This window comes from Phaethon aethereus (genome assembly GCF_964289735.1).
Source record: "Phaethon aethereus genome assembly, chromosome: 11".
Taxonomy (NCBI): Eukaryota; Metazoa; Chordata; class Aves; order Phaethontiformes; family Phaethontidae; genus Phaethon; species Phaethon aethereus.
Genome location: NC_138587.1, coordinates 8823472 through 8850353, shown reverse-complemented (window position 1 = coordinate 8850353; position 26882 = coordinate 8823472). Strand labels below are relative to the sequence as shown.

At 45.3% G+C, this 26882-nt stretch overlaps 1 protein-coding gene across 1 annotated transcript in view; it reads left to right on the top strand.

Moving 5' to 3' along the window:
• SYNPR (synaptoporin) overlaps nt 1-26882 on the top strand; it is a gene marked incomplete at both ends in the record, with an annotated part of 111294 nt that overhangs the window by 24779 nt on the left and 59633 nt on the right.

Below are 26882 nucleotides of genomic sequence, written 5' to 3'. Positions count from 1 at the left end.
GCGTACGTAGAGCGTGGGCATCCTTCACTTGTGGGGCTTTGCTGTCCCAGCCCGCACCCTCTTGCTGAGCCAGCTCCCTCTGCTTCTCTTCTTGCTCTGAAGTCATGTGTCTGTCCTCTTCCAAATTAACAGTTTTCAAGTGTCCCACTGGACATTTGGCCTAACATAGTCTGAAGACTTCTACTGTTTCATTGTCATTGCCAGCTTTCACGCATGTATGCAGGCTCCAGTGAGGCACAGTCTAAACGTGCGCACCGCTGCAGCCTTTATTTAAATAAAATTCTATCTGTGCAAGGAATTTTGCAAGGGAAGGTTCCAGGACTGATGTTTGAGTGTGAATATCTGAATTATAATTTAAATTCTACAGAATTTAGGCTTAAAAAGAATTTTTATAAAATCTTAAGGATTGTAATTCCTTCCCATTCTATCAATAGTAACTGCAAACTTGAGCATATGCTGCGAAAAGCGTGGAGGCAAAGCATTCAGTTAGAGAGGGAACACAAGCGCCTTTCATCTGAGGAAAATTAGCAAAAAGGATACAACTTCCAGCAAACTGTAGCTTCCGATCCACAAGCTGATAAAATCTGCATATTAGTCACAAGTTATTTTTCCAGATTTCTAGTTCATTCTGTCGTCTTAACTAAAGATGCTGAAACTCTCTTTCAGTCCTTTCAGTCTCTGTTTCATAACTGATATACTTGGTGGGGGAAAAAAAACCCCAATCTCAAACTCATTACCACCACCATTATTATAGCTTACATCTGGCAGGTTGTGATTTGTTTTTGTCTCAACCAGCAAATATGCCAAGCTGGTTTTTATTCAGGAGTAAATCTAAGGAAGAATGCATTCTTTTATTGGGACCATGTTCTGTAAAAATGAAATTTTTCCCAAAGGGTAGGTGTTATTTTATGACAACCCCCTCCCCAAGATTAAATTATTAAATCCAAACCTTTCGTTGCATGTGTTTTGTGCTCAGCATCCCAGCACATCCGGTATTTGCACACTGGACTTTTTTAAATCTGAGGTGGATCTGCACATTTTATGCCAGTGTGGAAGCACGTAGCCATTCTGAGTCTTCTCAGTGGTGGATGTGTGTCTGTCCAGGGCTTGCTCCACACTGAATTAATTGCTGTCAGGATTAAAGGTACTTCACTGATTTCCCTTGCCTGTCAAGGGGTTTAAATGCCATAAGATTTTCCTGATTATAGGAGATGTCCCTGGCTTGGGGAAGGGGTAACATCACTTGCCTCAACTTGTAACAGTGCAATCGAAGAAAGGGTTCCTTATCATAAAACTCGGTCCCTTTTGGTGTAGCAGCAGTGTCACCAGAAAATCAGCTTTTCTGCCAGAAATAGCAACCGCTGGCTGTGGCACGGGCATTGCTGCTGAGGATAACATGTAAGAATATTTTGGCTGCAAAGCTTAGCTTTTTACAACTTTGTAGCGTTACAGTGACTGAGGGAAATCTCTTGCTCTTCGCTTCAGTCGCAGAAGGTGTTTTCTGCACTTTTTTGGCGTGTGGTAGTTCGTGTAAAAGTTGGTCAGGTGGTGCTGCTGAGCCCGAGTTTCTGCCACATCATCACCTCTGGAAAAGCATTCATCATTCTTAGTGTTGTCGTAGAGCGGGTAGAGCAGCTGGCACAATCCGAGCAAGTACCATAAAATCTGTGGCTCTCATGGTTCATACGCCTCTAGTTTGGTGCTGCCTGTTGTTAGTGTAGGTAAATTTTTGATTGGCTTTACTGTGTTTTCTATCGTAAGCTTAAATTTGATATGCTTCTATAACATGGGGGGGATGCACAACAGGGAGGGTGCGTCAGAGGTTATCGGAGAACATACACAGAATTTGCAGACTGGGAACATTGACCTACAAGGAGAAGACAGCCTTCAGCAAGGGCCGGTTTAATATGTAAGCACATAGTTGCAGTTTAGTTTAGTTAGTTTGCAGCAGAAAACCGTTCCACTGTATTATGCATTGTTTTTCCCGCCAAGGAATCATCCATACTTGTGCTTTTCACTGGGCGTTTTTTAGTTGCGCTCCTCTCTTGCCCCATTTTCACTGCTATCAGCCTGATCAGCGCCTAGAGATGTACGTGCGTTGGTCCATCACTCATGAGGAGGATTTTTTTTGGTTGAAACAAGACTTCCCAAAAGGGCTAACATAGGGTTTGTATTTTATTCTTCAATCTGTGACAGAGAAAGATTTTTCCAATCCACTCTGACTTGTGAAGATTCGCTTCAACTCTTAGATATTTAGATACAGCAATGAAGACTTTTTTTTTTACCCCCTATGCAATACTAAAATGCCATTAAAGCAGAATGTTTTAGTAACTTTATGTGTGTTTATGCATGAAGACCATAAAGAGAAGTGAACCTTATCGATTTGATGGTACTCATTATCCTAGAGCTATTTTTTCACAGGGTCCTTCCACCACATTTCTAGACCTTTTTTATTTTCTGTTGACATTTGCTCTGAGGTGTTTTGTGTTTTGGAGGAATCTTCCCTCCACAAGATGAAATACCATTCTCTCACATAATTTATTTTTATTTTTTTAACTTGTGACAAACTCTTAGAAGTTAAATGCTGAATTCATGGTGGGCTAGGAGGAATACATGATTATGTTAACCTTTATGCATTGTTCTGTGCTGAGAATGTCCTCTGTTTATTTTCTGTTAAGGCCAACTAACTGATTTGCCCATGCAAGATTTTCCCTCCCCAGTGACATGTCATTAATAAAGACAGTGTTTTCTAATAGTTATAGCATTGTGTCTTTTTTTTATTATTTTCAGTGTGACCTTTACGTTGGTTTTGTCTGCTGTTGGGTTGAGTAAATAACAATGTTCTGCACTGTTACAGCACTATCTATAACAGTGGTGTTGGGGTATAAATTGTGATTATTGTTTCATGGTGTGTGGAGGTGATGGGCGATTTCCATGCTCCAAGATACCGTTCTTCTGAAAAGGCCAACGTAAGCCATGCATCTCTTGGCTGAAGGAGGATTTCAGGAAAAAACAAACACAAAACAATTTTTTACGAAAGCAGCCTATGCTGGCGGAGTGGCCTAAACAAACAGGCTCAGCTGACACCTCAGTGTCTGCACCTGCAAAATCTGGGTGGAAGTCATGCTGGGTTGGGTACCGATTGTCTCCGTGTCATTTCTACTAGTTGGCATCACCATAGATTGCCATGACCATCATCTTGACTTCGCAGCAAATCTGTCATTGGCAATGGATGAAAGTTGATTTTTTTTTTTTTTTTTTTCATGCTATGTGGTAAGACATTTACAGTCACTGCTCCGGATGCATGCGAGAGAGAGAATGAGGGATGGCATCTGTGTGCCCAGCGTGGAGCTGGGCTGGTGTCTCTCACCTGAGCAGGATACGTGCTGCCTTCCAGAGCAGTCAGAGCTGGGTTACTTGCATGCTGATGCTATAATATTTCAATCTCTGGAAAAGATGGTTGGTTTTTGGATGATGAGGGAAGCTTAAGACATGGTTCACAGGGGAGCAGCTCCTCTGGATCCAAGCAAAGTAGGTGACACAGCCTGATTTGTGGTGATTTTGGATAACGAGCCTTTGGCACGTGCCCTTGCCCCGCATCTCCTGGAGGCAAGGAGGCTTCTGCTTGGGTGCTGGGATACAGAAAAGCCTGCAAGAAACCTTCCCTGCAAGCTAGAGGAATTACTGTGCCCATTTTACAAATGAATCCCTACATTCGTAATTTAAATTTGTCTTACCTCTGACATGCTTGAAACTTCACTACATGAAATGTGCAGTGGAGAGCCATTCTGCGGGGCTCTGCAGGTAAAAAACCAATGTATTTCTGTGGACACACTGATTTTTACTTTCTAAAGGCAGAAACTGTGATCGCAGTCTGTCCCCCAGGAACTTGTTTAGAGCAGATATGCCCTCTAAAGATTTAACGATCAGAAGCGTTTTCCTCTTGTTTCACTATTACTTCTTTTTTTTAAGTGAAAGCTTGTAAAACATGGGCAAAATGTAAAGCTGAAAGGAAGAGAAGCCAGGAATACTAAAGAGAGAGCAAGCTTGCTTTGAAAATGTTGGCCAAGCAGCTGTTCATGCCTCCTATTTAGCATGAATGGAAGACATAGCCCTGATTAAAAATGGTAGGTAGCAGCTGCACAGCCTGGGCTAAGGATTACCAGATGGTTAACTGTGATTGACTTGTCTCCATGGAGCTCAGTGGGGAGGGAGGAATGGAATATCTGAAATGTGATGAACATGCTAGGTACACAATTTTTTTTATAATGAATGTGCCAGATTTGTTTACATGCTTCTTGAATAAAATATGGCTGCTAGTTTGACTTAAGACAGACATCTTTAGTACATGCTATGTTGCAAAACCTTGCTCTTTTGATTGTAGGTGTGATGATTCCCTCTCATCTCGCCCCCCCCCGATGCTGTGATACAGCATAAAATAATTGGTTGACAGAATGTTGATTCTGCAGCACGGGGAGGATTTGCACAGATGGGAGTCAAAATATGTCTCCTTGCCTTATGCTAATGCCACCACAAAGGTTAAGGAGAAGTTCAGAACTGAATGTGGAATCCTGGTGCTGCTTTAGCTGTTGCAAAGTGTTTAAAGTTGTTACCTGAAGAAAGAAGATCTGAATCCAAATGCTCTGGTTGTCTGCTCCCTCTGTTTTACAGCAAAAGGGTACCAGCACTTGCTACATGTTCATCGTACAATGGTGCTTGTGTGCCTGCTTTTCCTTGACGTGTGCCCATTATGGCCAAAGTAGGATTTTTTCCTAGCCCAGGAAGGGCTAGAAATCACAGATATCTCTAAAAATACCGTGGCAAGAGGATGACGCATCAATATGATTCCAAACAGCGTCTTCTAATGGGGCTTGGCTGAATTTCTTGCAAGTGCCAAACAGTTGGCACTTGCTTAAGCAATATGTTCTGCTGAGGCCGTGGCCATCTGCGGAGTGGTGTAGTCATCACGCAACTGCTCACGGGGGAGAAAGCAGGCATCGGGCAGGTCGCCGGCCAGAGCGCCTCACCCACCCCTTCTCCGGGGCCATCCCCACGAAGTGGCAGCCCCATGGCGTGGTTGCCCGTCCCCTCTCTCTGATCTCCACTCCTTAGTACGGACAGCAGCTCTCGCGGTGTGGGTTTGGAGGGGTCCCGGAGCCGCGGCGTCCTGAAGGCCATGGGATTCGTGGGCGAACAGTCCCTCACGCTTCCAGCCTTCAGTTCCACGTGAGTGCCCTGACTTCTGCAGGAGGTGGAAATTGCAGGTGACTAAAGAATAGAGACCGCTAATTTAGAAAGTAATACCTTGGCGTGTCTTTAAGAAACAAAATAGTAATAACAGTGAATAATTTAGAAATGCCAAGATAAATACTGTGTTTGAGGGAATGTGTCACCTCCAACTGAGGGGAGCAGGAGACGTGGATGGTGTGTTTCTTTATCCTCTGTGTTGAACATTTTTACTTTGTGCTTGCATTAATTTTTTAAAGCAAATTACAAATATGGCAAAAAGATGGAGTCATCAATTATACCAGCTCATTCACACGGATTTGAGTATGAATGAAATTGATGCAGATTTGTCTTCATAAATGCTTTGTTACCTAGAAGTCATTACTTTTGAGCCTGTGACACTTAGTACTTTATTATCAGTCTCAGCTGAATGTCGTCACTGTATATAAATGCAAATAAAATGCTAGTTCAAGCTTTCTGATCTTGGTAAGCAAATCATTTATTTTGACTTTGTTGGATTTCTTTTTTTTGGTGTTTTGGCAATATCAGAGCTTCTCTCCTTCTCCTTTCCAAAACATAAAACCAAACCGAGACCCTATCTGACTTATTGAAAGTGGCGGAGTCTTAAAAGAAATGATTCAAAGGCTCATTATTGTCAGCCAAAACACCGAAGTGCTGAAGGGAGGAGGTTGGGCTGGGGGTGGCGGCCACAACCTCTACCTCTATGTGAGACAAGATGTTTGGCTGTGGGTTTCATGGTCCCGGTGCAATGAGCGTCCTGGATGCAGTGGCACAACCGCATTTCCTACGTGTTTCACATGCAGAAGGACAAGCTCATGAGGAAAACAAACTCACGTTTGCCAGACTGAGCGTGAAGCCTGCGAGGTTTGTGGTGCCTTTGAGGAAGCAACGAGCTTTTGGTCTCCCTTCAGGCATCGAGACGTTTGGGTGCTGGGGTGCGGTGGGCACCCATGGCTGGCTCGCTGGAGCAGATAACGGGGGGCTTGTCGGGAGTCCCTGTACCTCCCTTTCTTCTGCATGCTGCTGGAAGTCTGATTTCTGGGAAAAACTCTTCCTCAGCATGGTCTGCTCCTCAATGTACTAGAAACTGAATTAATCTTAACAGTGTCATAGGCCGGGTAATAGATGGAGGTGATAAATCTGTTAGCAATCACACCGAAAAGGCTGAAATATTCTGCGTTTGTGGAGGTTAGGCAGTGTTTGTGGCAGATAAACATTTACAGTTGGGCCACACCTTGCAAAAGGAGCAAAAGAGGTGGCCAAGGAGAGCTTTCCTGCCTGGTGTTTGATTTTAAATTGTTTTCTGATAGCAGGGAAAGGTGCGAAAAAGTGCTGGTGTGATGAGAAATTGAGACTGCGGTGCAAGGAGACAAAAGAGGGCCCGGGTTGGTTTTTCTGGTGTAATGGCCACACTTACAAATATCTTTGCTCTTTAAACACATGAAGGGGACAACAGCTGTTTGAGCTAATGAACCAACTTTGTGTGGCCATAGACGCACCGTAGGTTAGAGGGACACTGCAACTCTGGGGAGAACGAGGCTCCTCTGCCACAGCATGGTGGGAAGAAAAGAAGCGAAGTTTTGTGAGAAAACTAAGAAATTTATGAGAGTGATGACGCAGTGCTTCCTCAGCAGCAGGAGACTTGGTGACCCTCACAGTTGCTTCCAGCCCTCTGAGACCCAGGAGAGCGCAGTGGCTGCGATGCCCTCGGGACAGGACGGGGCAGAGGATGGCCCTGGTCGCCACAGCTGGGCATTTCCTTCTGCGGCCGCCACCACGCTCTCAAGGGGCTGTCAAGGAGTGCGGGGCATGGGAGGAGAAAAATCTGCCCTCTCCCCGCACGTGAGGGTAATTTCTTCATCAATGATGCTTGGCAAAGCCATGTGTGAAACAGCCTTCATGTCTCACTGAAAAAAGGCAAGACTGCCAAAATTTTGTCTGAGTCAGGAAAAAATGTTGAAATCTTGAAAGCCTGTTTGCTTTGAAAAAGTTACCAACACCCCAAAACTCAGAGCTGGTCAACTAAGTATTTTGATCCATTATGCTTTCTTTTTTATGTGCGTTAAAATTTTGTAACACGGTGTTTTTCAACCTAATCTGTTCACTTTGGAAAGTTCAGAACAAGAATTTTGACAATGTAAAAAATTTCTGTACGGAACATGTCATCCTTTCTGTCTACAATTATTTGTGACAAATCAAAGTTTTAAGGGGAAAACAGCAATAATAGTTCTTTGGGAAATTCCTTTCCAGCTTGATTGCTTAATGCATTATTTCAGTTTTAACAGAAAGGGAAATGGCTAGTATAGACCTGTAGCGTATTTTGAGAATCAATGGCAATTCCTCTTGAGGCTCAATCAGTCGGTCTCTTGTTGATGGGGAGGGAAGATGGGTCCTCTGCTGTCGCAACGGCGCTTTGGGGGAGCTCTCAGGAAATCATCTCCCACCGCTGCCCCCCATTAGCAGAAGCCAGGAGGTTTCAGAACGATGTGGTTGATGGCACTGCCGTCACAGTCCCAGTGGCTTTATCTGCTGAAGGGCGAAGAAATGTTGAGGCATTTGGAAATGGAAAGACAAAACCAAGGACCCAGCCGCTTTGCAACTTTGGCTCTGTGCAGGTGGCTGACTGCAAAGGGAAGGGTAAGGAGGAGCGAAGGTCAGGCTGGCACCTTTTGGGAACAAATAAGATTCACAAGGTGACCTTGGGAGAAATGCCAGGGTTTGGGGAGTACGGGTTCGCACAGCACCTCCTCGTGGGGCCCGCTCCTTCCCTCCGAAAGCAGCACCTCTGGTTCGGCTGTGGGGGCACAGCGGTCAGGAGCGAGTGCACCCTACCAAAGCCGCACCCCCAAATCGAGAGGAGCCTCCCATCCCTCAGGGGAAACCACCCATGTGCAGCACTGTGTCCAGTACTAGTTTTGTAGCTAATATTAATGAGAAAACATGCTCGGCCATCAGGCAGTGGTGAAGTGGGGGGAGAGCGAGCTGCACTGGTGAACTGTCTGCCAGCATAGCTGCAGCTCAGGCTTTGCTGTTTGCTTTCAAAATGGTCAGCAAATACATGTTAACGACATGTCACTGAAGTTACCCTTGAAGGTAAGTGCCTATGGCCATGGTTTTTATGTGTTGTTTACTGCTGCGTGTTGTAAATACCAATATATGCGAAGAGAAGCGTTTATACCATAGGGCTTCGGCACAGTATTTCGTTCTGCTGGTGCGAGGGTGCTTGCCAATGTCTTTGCCATAAAATATTTTCATCTTAGTGAGCTACACATCAATAAGTGCTTGATCGCACACAAAAAAAATCTGACTGCTGTTTACGACTCCATCATAAAAAAACAGATGCAAGCACTTTTTCTTTTTAGTGTTGTGCGCTGAGCTTCAGGCTTTGGAAAAAACAAAGCTGTCCAAACCTATTTACATTTTACTCTCAGCACAAGACCCATCATATCCATGTCATTCCATCATGTATAGCTCATTGCTTGACATTCTCCCAGCAATATTTCTAAGCAGACTTTTTGTCCCCAGTAGCATAAGCACTGTGGATCAGGATTTATGCTTTGTAACTCAAGGCTTGGTACTCTGTACTGAGAATAACATCTCGCCATGAATAAAAGCTCGGTGTCCACGTGTCAGGTGACTACAGCATCCTACCTTCTGCACCGCAGGATTTGTCTCAGAAAAGGTATGATGAATTAGCTCTTTGGCACTTAATTTCTACACGTGTAGTCTGCTTTATGGGTGCGTGGGTGACTCACTAGTACTCACGCAATGTGAGTCAAATCTCTCTCTCGCTGGCTGAATGCTACCTTGAATGTAGACGATAACTTCAGAAATTGTCTTTTTAGGAATTGTGTTGTTATCAGCTTAAAGTAACTGTTAAAATTGTTTGTTTGCAGTGACATAGAAAAATACAGACAACTGATACAGTTTAAGACAAGTATACATTGATTTTGTCTAAACTTATTCCATGTTTTGAAAGTATAAAGCAATAAAAATTGGCTTGAGATTGCATTTATAATGTGTGACTTTGCCTTAGCTAGATTAACTGAAGTATTAAAATCTTGCCATTGCCCTGCTGCAGTATAGAATATATCTATGTAGAGATTATAGAAAATATGTATATGTAGGGAGAATATATATATTTACACACACGTGCGCATGGACTTATATATAGAAATCAAGTAGAGAGTGCGTGTGCGGATGGCTGTAGGAATCTGGATTTGAAGCATCACCTCTGAGTTTGAAATCCGTACCAAACCTTCATGGGGCAAGATGTCACCTGCTGCAGGTTGTATTTGGACATGCCAAGAGTACGCTGCATTAATCAAGGCTGGATTAAATCTCGTCAGTGCTGTAGAGGTCATTAGCAATACGGGTTGGCCCTTGGCCCCCCTCCTTGCCCCAGTATTCACAGTTTCTCTCAGTCGGATGCTTCCATGTAGTCACCCTTAAGAGTAAGCTATGGATGGAAAATAAAGACCCTTTCTGAGCTGGCTCACAAAAAGACTGCTACAGTGCAAGCACTGCATTTTGGATTGTTCATGACAAACACGTGCAGGCATCCCAGCATTGCTCTCGTGATGTGTGTGATCCCTAAAGCCCCGTATTTAAAGCCAGGAGAGCGCGCGGAAGCTGGGCAGGAGGTTTCACGTGCATCTGCGCTCTGCACGCCTGCGTTTTTGTCTCCAAAAGCAGCATTTTCTCCGTCACCTGCGACTGCGACGTCGGGTGGTGCTGGGCTCTAATACTGGTCCTGGGGGTGTGTTAAGCCACACGGGGCTCGGTGCCATTCGCACACGTGGAGAGGTGCCTCAGGACTTTGCTGCCCAGATACGTCGTCTCTTCGTGAGTTACCCTGCGTGTTCGTACGGCACAAAAATCTCATCACAGGGGATTAGAGGGTTTAGTTCTGCATTGTGCGGTTGAACCAGTTAAGCTGCACTTGGTTTATCCACGTGCCCAGTTATCTTGATGAATTCATCCTGCCCTACAGCATGCGCACGTTCTGCTGAGAATTAGATTCATGTTTTTAAATTTCTGAAAAAAATCTTAAATAAACTAACAGAGTTGAGCAATTGATCTGGATTAATGGGGACCAACTCTATTAGCCTAATACAACACTAATCTGATTCCAAACTGTTAACGTATTAAAGCTGCTTAATTATATGTTTGTTTGACACAATGTAGTAATCCTGTATGATTTAGGGTATATTGTCACAGCTCTTGACTTGCAATGCCTCACCATTGATAAAAACACAACTAAAAGCCTTCAGTATGGGCTAGGCATTCACTTCGCCCTTTGCTGTATTGAAATGTGGTTGTAAGTGCTGCCAAACATCCTCCGCTTTTACAGGCTGGAGAAACCGTCACCACCTTGGTTTAATGCATGTAAAAGCAAGGGGCAGGAAAGGCTGGTGTTTGCTTATGCAGGAAATAGGTGTCTGCGCTGGGAATTTAATCCAGGGTTCCCGAGTGCCCATCACTGATTTATTGATGGAACAACCTTCTTCCCCTAGTGATGCTGCTAACAAAGCTGGGTTTCATCAAACAGCAAGAAAAACAAAAATTTAATAGAGGAGGAGGTCTGGAATTACTTCTAGACTAACCAGTAGGTTAAGGGATAAGAGGATATGGCACCTCGATGTATTTGGGCGGTCGTCTGCTGTCGTGCAGTATTTTCTACCTGGTCTGGATACAGCAATGCTCCAAAAAGTGAAAAGCCTCCTCACATCTGCTCACTGTGAAGAGTGGGATAACGAGATGCAAAATCAAAGCAGAACACAAGCCCTCTTTGCTTGTTTGAGCCAGGCGCTGTGAGAAGGTACCTTCCTCAGAAAATTGCTGAGCCCTTTCTGAGTGCTGTTTATGCAAAGGACCTGATCCTGGGCTTGTGAGGAGGACGCTGCTCTCATCCGCTGCGGGAGCAGGACCAGACCTGGGACATTTCTGCCTCGCTGCACATCTCGTAGTACATTATGTTTTTCACAGCAGAATATGCAGCGTGAAACGTACCATGGGCTCAAAGGCCTGATGTGCGTTTCCTCGTGCAGAATGCAGCATCTTTCTGGCTCTGCAGAGAACCAGAGAGAGGTGCAAGGTTTGCGACTCCTGGGGATAAATGAGCTGAACACGCCGAGGTCACTTACTGTTGAAGATCTTACCAGAACAATTCAGCTAATTTGCCTGTCCTAAAACTGCAGTTAGCACCTCTGCTTTTCCGACTGTCAGAATCTCTGCTGTCCCGGATCACAAGGGTTTTTCTGACACCTTGTACAATACCCTTGAGACTTCGCATTGCTATCAGGCAAGGCTGGGCTGCAGATTTTACATAGCATCTTTGAAATCAATACAGATTGGAGGCATTTTTGATTATAGCTTTGCATTGAGTTGAAAACGTTCAGATTTTTAAATACAATTTAAAATCTTGAAGGGTTTCTGGCAGCTTTGGTATGAAGATCTTGGCTTAAGCTTGATGTAGAGGATGCAGAAATTTGGTGGCCATCCAAAGTCAAAATATTGCTAGAATAAGATGAGATATAAAGTGGTGCCTTGAAAATAAAGTAAATCGTTTTTGGTCTTGTGTCTGTGTCTCAAATTGATCATCTGAATGGTCTAATGCAGCATCTGCAAAAAATTCAGATTCCAGGAATTATCTTGTATGAAGATACAGACAACGTCCTCCCTGAACCTAATGGATGGTGCCTGCAGTGGTGGTGCCTTCAGTGGCCATTACAGCGATGGTCTCAAAGAATATGGTGAAATGAGGACCTGCCAGATGGATGCTGTAAGTTCTGGGGTGTTTGACAAAGCTCTGGCAATGGGACGGATAATCAGGGAGAGAGAGAGGAAGAACAGGAAGTCCCAATTTTCATACGATTCTGAAGGTTTCAAGGCTGCTGTTAAGTTTTGTCACTCTGCAAGGGTTTGCTTGCTTCAACCAAAGGACCTGGGGCTTATCGACCAGTAAGGAAGGTCTGTTCCCAGTTAACGACATAGACATTTGTATCCATGGCAGCTCAAATCAGAATAAAAAGAGAGTTTTGGGTCCCTCCGGGAGTATCTTTCACATGATGAGGCAGTGTCAAGATGCTGCAAGAATATTTCCTCATTGATCATCTTCAAAATGTGGCAATGTCTGTAGGCACCAAGCATGGTGGCAGCATTCCCAGAGCTAGTGCTGGGAGCTGCCTTTGTGTATCCCTGCCTCCACGCCTGGCATTGCACCGGGGGCCAGGGATACATTATCTCCTGTGATAACTTTTTTTTTTCGGGTAGTTTTGTAACTGATGCAGAAGTATTAGTAACTCATATTTTTTCTCTAGTTCTTACATTGTCCCAATTGTACAAATGTCATGCGTGTACATGAAGATATGAGGCTGTTTGGAAAGATGTTTTCTCCCATCTGAGCTGTTTTTCTTTCTGTCGCTCTCACTTTTGTGTTATTTTGCATTGGTATAGAACGTCTCTGTCTCAACACCATTTGCTCCAGACACCAGGATAGGTAACTGTGCTTTTTACAGTTATCACTTACCTTTTCCCAAGGTACTCTTTAACTCTCATGTCTTATACCTTGCTTTACACATCTGGGGGCTAACTGTCCCACAGCTGGAGTTATGCAAATGACCCAAACTAGATCCTCTCTGGCAGTTTGGACCATAACTGCTCTGTGGGTTGGTTTTTGACAGTAAAACAAAGGCTGAAGTACTGGGTTTCCTCAAAGACTGTGTCAAGCTTCAGTCTGCCTTGTTCAGAGGCAGCATCCGACACCCCCAAGCCCCCACATCCTTTTTGGGGGTGAGGGATACACTCAATGGTCAGGTTAGGTTTGCCTTTTCTGTAAAGGAGCAGGCTGTAGGCTTATGCAAACGTAAGAGAATTATCCAGAGGCAACTGTACCGAAAGCTTTCGTACAAAACCAGAGACAAACAGCATCCGATTTCAGAGGGGACAGTGGCCGTCGTTTGTGGTTATATTGGTGGTATATGTGAAAATCAGCCCTTTGAGTAACAAACGGCCGGATAAAGGAGCGTTTGCAGATCTGATCTGCGTTAATCAAGAAGTTAGTGACACCTGGTGGCAGGCTCCGGCGGCTGCGAAACCCGCCGGAAAACGCGCTTTTCTGCCCTTTAAATGTGCTTCTGCAGAATTTGCTGCTGTTTTCTGTCTCGGGCAAAACGGTCCACTTTAGGGTTACTGTTTTCCAGGATTTTGCAGCGATAAAAGGTGGTAGGTAATTGTGTGCAGCGATGGGAGCATCCCGACTACGTGCGTCCTGGCTGCACAGGCAGGGTGATGTCCCCAAAGACTGTCCATGCCTTTTCTAGCTGCTTGAATTCAGCTGATCACCTGGAGTGTGTTTGCTGTAAGGGATGAGAAATTTGGGGAAGAATCGGCTGTAGCAGAGATTAGGCTCAACTGACTTCTTATCTAGTATATTTTGGAGTAACTAAATGTCATTTCAACTTATCAGGATATATAAGTTTTGTATAATTTGTGAGTATCTGGCTCATCTTATAGAGACATAGGGAATCAGTTAAAGAAAAAGATAATAACGTGCTTGCATTTATCCATAGCTGCTATACTTGCCTTCCAGATAGACATCTTGGAAGAATACTTTTGCTCAGTTAGGGGAGGTTTGGAGTCACTGACGCTTTTTGGTGCGAGCACCCTTCCTGTGCACAGCCGGAGCCTGCTGGGCTGGTGCACATACAGAGCGGTGGTTTGGGGTGAGCAACAGCCACCGTTCAGGGTGGTGTTCACCACTGCAAAGCCAAAGAGAGAGCCTCAGCAAGGTTACAGTCAGGATCCTTCTGCATCTCAAAGAGTAAAATGGTTCCAGTCCCAAAACCCTGTAAAATGAAAACCAACTAAAATATTCACAAAGACTTCTTGAACATGACTTTTCATTCTTTATAATCGCATCTTCCGGTCAATAGAAGTGTAGCATCATTCTATCAGAAGAATGACATGAAAGAATTTATCTGAAGGTATTGCTGTTGATGTCCTTCTGCAGTGATGGCTTTATTGCAACACGTTAACTATGAAACATATTTCTTGGATGGCCTAAAAACCCCAGTGTTTTAAGACCAGAGAAATAGAGACTTTTCCAAAATCCAGTCAGTTCAGTTGTACTAAGGTGTCTTTTCAGTCATTATTTAATGTTTTGGAAGTCTTTCATGTTCTCAGTTTGTTTTCTCCAGTTGAATTTGGATCTTGCATGTTGACTGAGTGATTCTTCCCCAAACTGCCTGAGGCGTCAAGTTCATCTCGACAAAGTGCTGACGTAAACATTGTTATTTGGTAGCTGTGACCATTCAGAGCCGCGTCACTGGTGCCAAACTCTTCCTTGCTGTGACAGATCATTATCTCCCTGCTTTCCGAGGCACGGTAATATCAAAATCACTCTCTCTGTGTTCTTAGTAGATCTTTTCATTTATCCTCGTTGGGCTGAAAATAGATTTGTGTCTGTTTTTGCGTGTATTGCTGTTTTCTGTACAGTAGTGTAACCATGTTTATTAAGTGTACAACACTTCACTTGTGTAGTTTTATTGCTGCAGAAGCCAATGGGGAGGCATGTACCAGTGTAAGCTTGTTTTAGGAAGTCCAGGGTGTTATTCACATATATATATATATAAAAAGTATAGTATATACTATTTTTTTACATGTATAGGCATTTATAATAGTTTGTGAGCAGCTCAGCCTGTGCAAGGATGAAGATGACAACTGTTTCCAGTCAAGGTCAAGTCTGTGTATACCTCCCAGCAACAGTCCATAACGAGCTTTCCTGGTCTACAATACCGGGAAATACATAGAAATGTCTTTTTGAGCTCATGTGGCTTCTGCAATGGACAAAAACCGTAACATTGTCCACTCTAGGTGACTTTTTTAATAATATACCAGCCAAGTATATCTGTTGTGATCCATTGGGTGTTCGTTGGAATCACTGAAAACTTTTGGAACCATTCTGAATTTGTTTGTGGTTTGTTTTTTTTAATGCTCCATCTCAATAAAGATGAAAATATTAAGCATTGAAACCCACTTCTATATGGTATTATTCAGATGGAATATGAAGATATAAAAGCCCATGTTTAATTGGCAGTTTGTCCCTCTTTTGGTTTGGAAGATGGCCTTTCATGCACGTGTCAGGAAAGCGGAGTAGAGGGAAAACCAATGTTCCTTCTCTGGCTGGGGGTTTGTGTTTCGTTGTGCTTTGTTGCAGCTGGGTCAGCTTGGCAATCAAACTTATTTTGAATGAGAGTTTCCTGGTTTTGCACAGGTGCCTATATTTACATTGAATCTCATAGAATGTTGCTAAAAGCAAACCAAAGAGAGTTATTTCTTTCTTCTTATGTATTGGGGGGAACAGTGACAGGATCGTAATTGCAGAGACTTTTCCAGGTCGAAAATGCTGTGGTTTGGATTATGCCATGTGTATGTGGCTACCCAACATATTTTCTATAAAACATCTCTCAGCTTGAACAGCTAGTGCAGCATCATTGGATTGGTGAAAGTCACTAACAGTAATTACTTTTTTAAAATTTTTAAGGAAAGATGTTGCCTTTTTGTTTGTGACCCGGGACAACCTTGTGATTCTGACCTTTTGGCCAAGCAAGTAGCCATTTTTACATGTACACAGGGTCTGTAATCTGCATTACACATATCAGTAGATCATGGCATATTTGTGGGAAAAAAAAACCCGAACAAAAACCAAAACCAGATATCTGGCCTTATCTATGCAGCAAAGTGCTTTGCACTCACCAGAAACAGGGACTGAGCCATCTTGAAGGCCACAGGTCTGCTTGCAGTTGTGGTTTAGAAACCGCTCTAGAAAGCCACCAGCAACGTCTCTGCCCTGAGCAGATCCCAGGTGCAACAGGTTGAACTTTGCTGTCAGCCTGGTCTTTCAAGGCTTGACTGAAGGGATTATGCTCTTGCAAGGCACTGGACTGAGGACCTCCACTAACGTGATCTGCCTGGGTCTTCAGCCCTTACGGTGGTGTCTCTTGAAGCTGTAATGTGATTTTATTTAGTCAGATAGGCGACATTATTCTCAAAGCTCAGAGATAACAAATGCACAGCTTAGTGTGCTACAGATGTGTGCGATGGTGAATCAGGGCCTTGGAAAGCTTCCCAAGAGGAAGGCTCTGCTGACGGCGTGTGTTACGTGAGCTCGCGGGGGAAACCAGCCCTGTCATCCTTGCATACTTCAGCGTGGTGTAAATGGGCAAGCAAGCTCCGAAGGGTGGCTTGCAGAGGGTGGTCAGCAAGAGACTTATCTGCTTCTCATTAATTGTGTTTGCTTTTCCTTCATTTGCAATAAATTTCACCAGTAACAGAATAATTTAATGAAGATACTGACAGTCATTCCAGACCAGAATATTTTTTCTCCTAAATCCTCCTAATTTTCTCAGAAACGCTTGCCTTTTTCTTCAGCGGGAAGGATTCATTGCATTATGTATGTATCTGTTGCCATAAAATGCTGACAAAAGAATTCGCCAAAGTAACATTTGTTGGCATAAATTTAGCATGTAAGAACCTATTTGTGATGAAGTTGAATGCAGGGAAAAGCTTTTTGGTATGAAGAGCACGATCAGTTATAACTTCGGTATCGGAGACAGCCAAAGGTATTCCTGTGCATGGATTAGTGCATATTTTTGTGTCTTGTATGCTGAAAGTGGTATTTTAATGGTATTTAAAATAGTGTAGAAGGAGCCTGTGTTGCTGCAGTGAGACGATGAGGTGCCGAGGATGAAGGTTTGCATGCAACTCGTCTCTCCTCTGGGGTGAGCTCCTGTTCCCCATGCTGTTCCTCTGCGTGGCAGCAGTCATAGAGTTGTAAAGATTTTAAAAACCCACTATTTCCCATGTTCTCTTGTAACATCCAAAATGTGGTCAATGCCTCAATCCCCACTCCCCTGCCTGCTCATCTACTGTGCCACAGTTTGTCTCCCCGTCCCCAATGCACATGCTGCTACGACGTAAGAATATGGGAAAAAAACCCCAAACAAACCCAACAAACCAACAAAAAAAGCCAAAATAAAAAACAAAAGGAATATGGGGCAGTTTGAAGGCTCAGCCTTATGTTGAATGGACACAGCTCTCAGCCACATTTCAATCCTCTTGCTCCTGTGCCATGGGGGATGATTCCATACGAGCAGAATCTATGTTTATCTGGGGAACTACAACCACCCTGATACTAGAGGCAAGTACAAGGATGCTCTTTGCATGGGGCTCCATGCAAAAGCTTGGAGGCGAGAACGGAGGCAGCCTGACCTTCTCTAGCAGTGAGGACCGATGACAAGTAAGCAACTGTGTGTAAAAGGGAGGATCACATCCAGCTGTTCCTGAGCAGATGTGTGTATGTTATATTCGGAAGTCTGGCCCAGAGGGGACTGTCTTTGCGGATGGAGAATACAAAAAGAACAAACGTGTCTTTCCCTGATGCAGCCCAGATCCAATGCTGTTTTCTCAGGAAAATGCTAACCGGCTGAGCTCGGCTGCTGCTGCTTGTGAAGCAGGGACGGGTTAGAGAAAATCAAACTCTTCCAAATGGGCTCTACCCCAGCACGATTCACCACTTTGAGGTTGCTGATGTCCTCCTGGGCCTGGCCCTTCTCCTGGGCAGAGCAGGGAGGCAATGCCTTCCTGAGAGCCGCTCGTCTCTGAAAGACCACAGAGGAACCAGGTGTACAGCCAGCATAGGTGGAGGCTGGAGGATAACTCTAGAGTGGGACTGACACAAGAAATGTTTGCTGAGAGCTCTTTAATGAACTTCAGTGTCTGTCCTTCATGGGCCCTGCGGTGACCGCAGCTTTCCCCGACAGCACTGGCACTGTAACTCACTTAGGACTCTTCCCTTGCTTTTAATAGACTTTCTTTCTGTGCTTCTTGGTGCTCTGCGCTATTAAAGTTACTCAGCTGTCTGCAGCACCAGAGGGACAATGCAAAAAAGGCTGCCTTGTCAAGACCTGGACACCAGTGTTTCTGGGTACAGCAAATTGCCCCACGCCAGGGGCTCTGCCTGTGCCAAAAGCCCCTCACTCCACGCGCATCTGGAGAATCAGGGAAGTTAGAAATAAGTTGAAGAAGCTGCTTAAAAAGCCCTGTCTGAAGTCCATCACAAGGAAAGCATCACTCTCTGGCTGTGGCTTGGCCACCCCTCCGACGGCACCGCCCGCATCCCAGGTTTGCCCTGCGGAACACTCTGCCATCGTTTCCCCATCTCCACGGGGTTTTAATGGCGAGTGCCGCCCTGCATTGCCGTCTTTTCACAGCTCGGCTGTCGAAGCAGTGCCTGGGGAGGTGCTCCCCGAAGTCAGGCTGGTCTACAGAAGTCCTGAGGGTAATCCCACACTCACACCTTGCGAAACTTGCCCCCGGATATTGCATGTCGGTTCAGGTTAAGGAAATGATATTTGAAAATATTTTTTCCTGGATACCTATATTTTGACATCATCCCACGGTTTCATTTCGGTAGTCTCCATAGGTGTAATTATAAGTGTTTTAGTGTGTTTTTTTCAGTGAGTGCACAAGTGGTGGTCCCTTACAGTAGAATTGAAAGCAAAGCATCTGTTTTCTGTTATGTGTTTGTTTAAGCAACCGTGACAAGCTCCCTGGCTTTACAGGCACGCTCCCTGCTTTCCTGCGGTACGTCAAGCGAGTTTCCTTCTTGTTGCTGGTCATCAGAAAATTCCTGTTCCTCTCCCGAGTGTCGCACTCCTTACCTTGCCCATGGATCTTGCAGGGACACTCGTGCTGTCGCCGTCTGGCACCTGTGGGCAGATGTGGGCTGGGCAGTTATTAAGCTGAGCAGCCACCCCCGCAGACGGCTCTGCGACACGCTTCAGCCTTCGGATTCATGTGTCCCTCAGATAGATACAGAAAATAAGGTGTTTGATAGTAAATTCGTAGTTTTGAAAGTAGAACGAAATTGCAAACTGATAAATGGGCAAAAGCAGTATGGTCATTATAAAGGAGTTTTCGTTCAGCATCTCAACTAACCTTCAGTTCTTCCCTTTAGGTCAAGCTGGAATCTCCCTCCATTAGTTTAAGGTGAGGTTTCTTGCCTATATTTTCTAGAAGCTATAGCTGCAGCTTTTCCTTCCACATGGAGAAGAGAGTGACCTGGGCAGGAAACAAAAGCCGAGTCCTGCACCATCCCAGGCAAGAACGCAGCACTTGTTCCCATTTCACAGTATTTCCTGCAGCTGGATATTGAACCGACCCGGCACATGGCGGGGGAGTGGTTTCCCTCCATCCCTCCTACAGGTTTGGGGTTTTTTTTTTCCCTAATTAACATGTTGTTTGAACGTAAGAACTGGCCCATTTCTGGTTTCTGGATGCTGTGTTCTTCCACAGCCTTCTGAGGACGCACTGTAGATCACATCATCATAGATACGAAATGAGTCATTTTCCTAACAGGTTTGTAACTACTCTTCCTCTGTGAGCGTTACGTAAGAGCAGGTACGTGACACAGTGAATCTGGGAACAGGTTGCCTGGTATGAGCAGTTCTTTCCAGAGCAGTATGACCACACTTGGCTTTACAGGATCTCTTTTCATTTAGAGAATACAAAGATAACCAATTAGTTGCTCAATTTTGTCCATCCATTGAGTAGTAATTTTTTCATGTGATTCAGGTGTTTCTCATCCTTTTCAATCTCAAGAGTTCATTTAGTCCATCCTCCTGCCCCAAGGATCAGCCTAAACTATTCCTGACAGGGCTTTATCCAACGTTTTGTATGTCCTGTAATATGTCCCGTGATGGAGACCCATTAGCTCCCTAAAAGGAGAACAGTGCTTCAGTACCCGTAACTATTTCTTTCCATTTATTTCATGGGATTAACATGCTATGAAGAAGACAGAAGTTTGAAGTAGACGACTATCAGCCTTACAATAGTGTGCTTTGACACAAATTAAGCTGAGTAGCTTTCTATATTGTACATAAAAAGTGTGTGATGGAATACGTAAAAAAAATTAAAACTATTCGGTTACAGCCATAACCATGTAACAGTACTGCTGTACCTGTTGCTGTAGGATTTTAAATGATACAGAAAACAAACACTTCAGTTTCTAAACTCAGATGTGTGACTTGGGTGTAACTGGTTATATAATAGCAGGCAACGGTGAACAGTCTTTTAGAAAGCAGAGTCTTGAATAAATGAACAGCTTTTTATTTGAGAGAACTTGAGTGACGTTGTAGTCAGTCATTGCCTGATAATGGCATGAAAGTGAAAAGCAAAAAGGAGCAGGCAGATATAAGGAAGAGAAGATAAAAAAATGGATTTTAAGAAGGCGGTTTCCAGCTCAGCAAGTCTTTAACCTAACTCATGGGTAGAAGTGAGGAAGGTGAGAATCGGTCTGTGCATGCCCCGCTTCTCACCCTCTCCTCCCCTTTTCCGAAGCATTAGCTGGCACTGGTCATTTCTCAGCTGTGACGCCGAGCTAGGTGCACGGGCGGGCTGCCCCCGATGGCCCTTCCTGTGTGCCCGGCGGAGGATGCCATGGAGTGACCGCTGGCGCTGCGCCACGGGTGCCATGGACCTCTCCACCTCCCTTTGGACCTCCACCGTGCGTTGCTGAGGTAGCGCGGAGCGGTGTGAAGCATGCGTGACATTTATGAGGCCACGAGACAAATTCCTCTTGGCCTGTAGCAACAGATTTCACAGACATGGAGGAGTATTTTCGTAAATTAGGCAGGTTTAATTTTCTTGTACGGATTTCCACTGCCGGGGCATTTCTTCCAGCCTTCCTTTGATAGGAAGGTTGTATTCATGGTGCTGGACTGCCACCGAGAAATCTGGGCTCGGTTCTTGGCTGGGTCACAGACTTTCTGTGAGATGCTGGCAAGCAGCTGCTTCTTGTGCCTCGGCTGTAAATGAGGAGATCATCTTTTCCTCTATCAGGAGCTGAAGGCTGTTCTTTTTAATAATGCACCAACCTCGTTGCTGTGATATAAATCTTTCTTTTGCATACTTCGGTGCAGTAGTTTTGATTCGTCACTTCAAAGTTATCTCCAGATTTTTCATTCTTTCTTTACTGAGTGGTATTATCCTGTCTCGTATTTTCATTTGCCTTTGCCTAACGCTGATGAAGAGGAGATACCCGTGGTGATAAAGTACAGCCGCTGGTGTTCACCTTGCAGGGGGGGCTCAGGTGAAGAGCTTATCTGTTGTAAGCCTTCTCTCTAGTCCTGACACATTGGTTGGAGCACAAGAACGACCCTTTCTGAATGATGTTGGAAGCAGTGTTCAGCTCATAAATATTTGCGTTTCATCACCGCATCAATGAAAATCTGGAAGGCTGTTACACCCAGTTAGTTCTGTCTTCAGTGACAGTAAAATTTTAATTGGTTTTACTTCTGGTGCTTGTTAACCCAAATGTGATGTCTGCTTTCATGTCGAGTTCAAGGGGAAATGAAATCTCTTCCAAAATTTTGGAAAGAAATTGCTTAACTAGAGGCCTGTTTTTGTGATTAATTTTTTCAAGACAAACTGTTTTCTGCTCTTTTCAGAGGAAAAGCCTCCCACTGCCTTTATCGGTGTCCTTAGTTCAGCCAACTTGTTTACAAGGATTGAGCTTTAAAATCAAAGCACCATAAGGACTCAGCTGTGACCTTGCCCAGATTATAGCAATGACAAGATCGCTAAATACCTGCATTATGTCATTACTTGCTGTAAGCTCTGTGGAAGAGGCAGCCTTTGCTGCCTTTTTTTTTTTTTTTATACCACCTCCTCCAGAACACGCTGGCCTGTGCCCTGGGTGACACATCCACCCTGACCTTCCTGTGGGAAGCTCTGGTCTGACGCTCTCTCCATAAGCCCCAAACTGGGACCAGGGTTGATGGAGCAGCATTTTACCCTGATAGCAACAGGAGCTGCTGACCTGCTCGAGATGAAACCTGAGGAGAACGAGGTGGATCTGCAGAAGGGAAGGCTGATGAACAAACCAGGCTCTGGAGGAGACCATCGCTCACCACGGGGTCGGCATCATCTCTGCCGGTGGAGCTGGGTCTCCCTGTGATAAACTGCTCTGCACTCAACCGGCTCCAGCCCAGGTGTAGGGAGTCCCTGCGGCAGAGCCAGCCCCGGCGCATAGCCCGGGGGCAACCCGCTGGTCAGGGGGCTGACCGGTGCCCGGGGAGAGGAGAGCTGGAGAATGAATAAATTCGGGGTTTTAACAAAACAGAGCGGTTGGCGTGTTTGAGAACTGCGTGTTTGGGTAACGTGAGCTTTCTCACAAATCCCTCTGCACGAAGCACCCCTCGGACTGCTTTCCTGTGGAGCAGCCAGCGTCGGCCGTGCCCCCGGCGACCCCGCGGAGCGCTCCCAGGGGTCTCCCGCTCGGCAGCGGGCTGGCGCCAAGGCAAACCCCGCCGGCAGGAAAGCCGGCTTTCCCGGGAGTCCTGCGTATGGCTGTGTCAAAGCTTCTGTGCCTTTCCTGGGTCCAAACCTCAAGGTGGGGGAGAGAGAAAAATTGCTGTGCTCTATTTCTTTCATGAGCTAGAATCTTGAGGATTCCGTGCGGCTGCCCTGGCTTGGAGCGGATAGTGACTGAGCTCTGCCTTTCCATGATGATCAAGCTCCAGAGAAACAAGGAAACCCACTGCAGAAGAAGCCAGAGATTTCTTCCAGCATCTGGACACATGACCCCAGGTTGGGCCATGCTCGGCATCCCCCGTGGGAACTGCATTTCACTCCCCAGCGTTAATTTGGGAACGTGCTGGCAGTGGAGAACTTCAGCTGTCGGCTTGGAAAACATGATACTCATTTTTTAGTGGTTTGGGGTTTTTTTTGTGATAGCTTAAAAAGAAATAACTGTAATTAATTTTGCAGTGCCGTGGTTATTGCAGAGAGCTGTCTGAAATCATATGCCATATGAATAATGGCCTGTTTCCCCCATCACCTCCCAGCACTTAATGGATGTAAAAGTGAGGGCAGAGTCTGACTCCTGTTTGATTTTGATGCAAGCAGCTTTAGTCACAGTGTTGATTCCCCCAGAGCTGAGTGAATGCACTTGTTTTGACACCCCTTAGTATCACTGTCTACAAAGCCTCATTTAAGCCTGTGTATGAAGTCACATACTGCAGAACATCACTGAGTTTTGTCGCTGACGGTCCTTATACGGAGGAGCCAGCAAACTCTAGTTAGAAACAACGAAAAGAAAATTTAATAAAATAGTGTAATGCTAAATGACTGGCTGAAATAAACATAGGACTAGAGATTTTTTTTCCTTATTATTTCCCACTTTTTCCTTCTCAAGGTACAGTGAATTATTTGCAGTTTGAGTTAATCCAAAACATGAGCCCTGGTGTCATCTGCTGTAAATGACCTGGCTGATACAAACATTTCTAACCCTGCCCCAAATTGCCCAGTACGAGCAGCAAAATGTCGCCTCCAAACTGGGTGTTAAAATCACAGTTCTGGTAAGAACGAGCAGTCCGTTTACGACTGTAATTATTAGTCTGAACTGAAACTGGCAGGCTGGAAATGTAAAGATTTTTCCTGCATTAAAATGTCTTCAGGCGATGGTAGAACTTTGCAGAGCTCTAGAAAACCTACCGTCTCTACTGAAATCAGTCTCTTGGATCTCAGTGTCCGTTTTGAGTTTCTACAAAATTAAATAAAACTATGCAAATATTTGAGAAGAGAATCAAATAGTTACATTACAAATAAGGCGACTTTGTTTTCTTTCATACATGAAACATGTTTTTATTAAAGCTGGTATTGCTGAATTTAAGAATACTTGCATGATGGAAGAGGAGAAAATGAGTTTGTTAATTATGTGGATTTGCAGCTACAAGGCGATTCTGTTTTTAAATGTCACATCCCACGTTCTTTAATCCTTTTCTTTTTCCCTAACGGATGAGATAACTTCAAAAACTCGTGGCAGCCATATGAGACAGCAGCGAGCTGCAGGTGCAGGGCAGAGGGGTGACAGAGGCAGCCGCCCGGGGGGAGAAGTCCGACGTCTGCTGGCGCGCGGGGAGCGCGCGGCTGCGGCTCCCACCGCCGTGCCCGCTGCCCCAGCCCATCGCTCGGAGCTTGGCCACCGCCTGTCCCACCCCGGCCGATGGGCTGCTCGCGCCCATCGGCCGCCCACCCATCTGCTGCCTCCTGCCACTGCCTGCCTTGTGAGGCCGCTTGGAAAGGGCACGTGCGCCAGCCTGCGGGCCCGGAGACCCCGAGCTGGGTCCCTTTCCTCCCCGCCGGGGGCTGCAGCGCGTGAGAGGCCGGCTTGGCGGGCGCGGGACGCGCCAGGTAGGCGCGGATGGGCACCGTCTGCTCCGACACTGCAGCACGGAACGGCGCCCGCACGCTCCCTCCACAAGCTCCTCCGGGGTGGCCAGCTACGCCTAAATATTACATAAGCATGTATTACGTCACGTTTAACACGGTAATCGTGTAGCCAAACGCACACAGAGATCGGTGCATTAAATTGTTTGAAGACTCTTGTTGACCACTATTGAGTCATGCCAGCTCTGCTCTGATTTTAAATCCATCCAGGCCTTGGTGTTCTTTGGCTTTGATGGTTCGTACTCCTCCGGTCGCAGTTTGTACGTGTTTTATTTATAACCTCACGACAGGTCACAGTTTTGCACTAACAAAAAGGGTGCTTTACGCTTAAAATTATTAAATTGTCAAACAGCTGCTGAGCACGCACTAAAAAATTGGCTAAGGTAATTGTGCGTTTATGATTTTCATGAGAATTTGCATGTGCAAATCAGATATTTTGTTGCACAACCGCTGTATGAGTTGCTGCAAATGCATATAAGCAGGTTTGGCAGGTATATTTGGGCTAGAGTCAAGAGTTGCTATATGCTAAAAACCTGGAGGGTAGCTGGAACCAGGCTCAGTCTTGGTCGTTAATGTTAGAAGAACGTTATCTTTGTAGTGCTGTTTAAACCTTGTCTGGCTTAATATGACTTTATGCAGGGGTGCTAGTATTTTGTGTTCTCCTTGGGAGGGAGCTAGTCCTTTTATATTGTTTTCGGATTTATTACTTGTATGCGTATACAGTATATGACTTTTGATTTTCATAAGCTTTTTTTTCCTGAGTGATCAGTAATTCAGATTCAGCTTCCATGAAAAAATGAAGGTTTGTTTTCGGAGTGGTCATGAGACTTTGCAGCAGACCTGGAGATAAAGCGTAAGTTAAATGAGCCCAGCAGAGTCCTCCAACGCCGCTGTGCGTGATAACCGCAGTTGCAGTTAGAGGGATGACCATGCAGCTGGGGAAAGAAATATGTCTAATATTAGTATACTACTGCTGCTTTCCAGGAGTAATTTGTTAGTAATTATTTGGAGAACAGGAACAGTATCCATCTTAGTGCTCTGCCCAACTCAGTTTAAGGAAGGTAAGCGCATGCCAAATTGTTGAGTGCACAGAGAGGAGTGAAGGAAGTTTATCTGCAAATCTAAGTGTTGTTCAGGTGTTGCACAAACCCACAGTTGCCTGCACTTGTGCAGAGCCTCTCGGGGAGGGAAGGAAGGAGGGAAGGAAAGAGGGAAGGAGAGTGCGGTGATGGATGAGCTGAGGAGCAGCCTGGCCACACCTGCAAGTGAGTTTGGGATTTGTGAGCATGAAATGAAATCACCAAACCCTGAATGCCTAAGTCAGCGCAGGTGAGCTCAGGTCAACCGGACTGAAAGTTTAAGAGACCGTCATTAATCACATCTGCAGTGTCTCATTCGGCTGTTGCTTTTAAGGGAGGGAGCAGCAGCTTTGACTGTGGCTGGTGTAGATGCAAGTGCTGTGGGTGATGTGCTTGTGGCAATCAGGCCACAAGCTGTTGGTTTCCTCTGCGGCGCGTGGACTGGAGAAGCGCGCGAGGCAAGCCAAAGTGACCAGTGAGTAAGGGGTCAAGAGATTTTAGGATAATTAAATTGTGCTGTGTCGTTTGGTGGGGTTTTTTATGTAGCCAGTGGAAAGAGATAAGCTGCTCCTCAAGGTAATTTAAGGGATGACTTTGCAGTTGGGGAAACATCTGGAGCCATCTGGTTTTGTGCAAGCATCCTTTGGAGAGCTGCAGGAACAGCTTCACAAGTATGGCCTGGGGTGGGACTCTGCAGGGAGGAGAGTTGTGAGGAAAAGGTCTGGTTATGACCTGGTGTTTCAGGCTGGAAGTAGCAGGAGTGCTACTGCAAGGCAGCCAAATAAGTATGAGGCTACAGCAAGCCAGGAGGGCTAGCTAATGGGGAGGTGAGGCAGTCCTTCCTGCTTTATACCCTGTGCTGGTGAGACCATGGGAAAGCATCCCACTTTGGGCTTCATCCTCAAAGGAGGAGATGATTGAGGAAACCTAGTCTGGAAAGATCCAGCAAAAATGAGCTGAGAATAGAGGCTGGGAGGAGAAAAGTTGTGGGACTAAGTCTGTTCACTCTCAGGAAGAGAAAACTGCAAGGAGATGAGTTCACTGTCTTTGATCCTCCAGGGCTGCTGCAGAAAGAAAGGGAATGGGCAGTTCTGTGGTGCTTGGGCTGAGAAGAAGCAATAGTGAGGGATCCATAGTTTTAAGATTAGAATGGAGAAGCATTGGAATAGATTTGCCTTGGGAACCTGTGGCATTGCTGTCACTGGGGGTCAGAAGTTAGACAAACATCTGCCAGAAAAGACAGAGCTGACCCTGCCTCTGGTG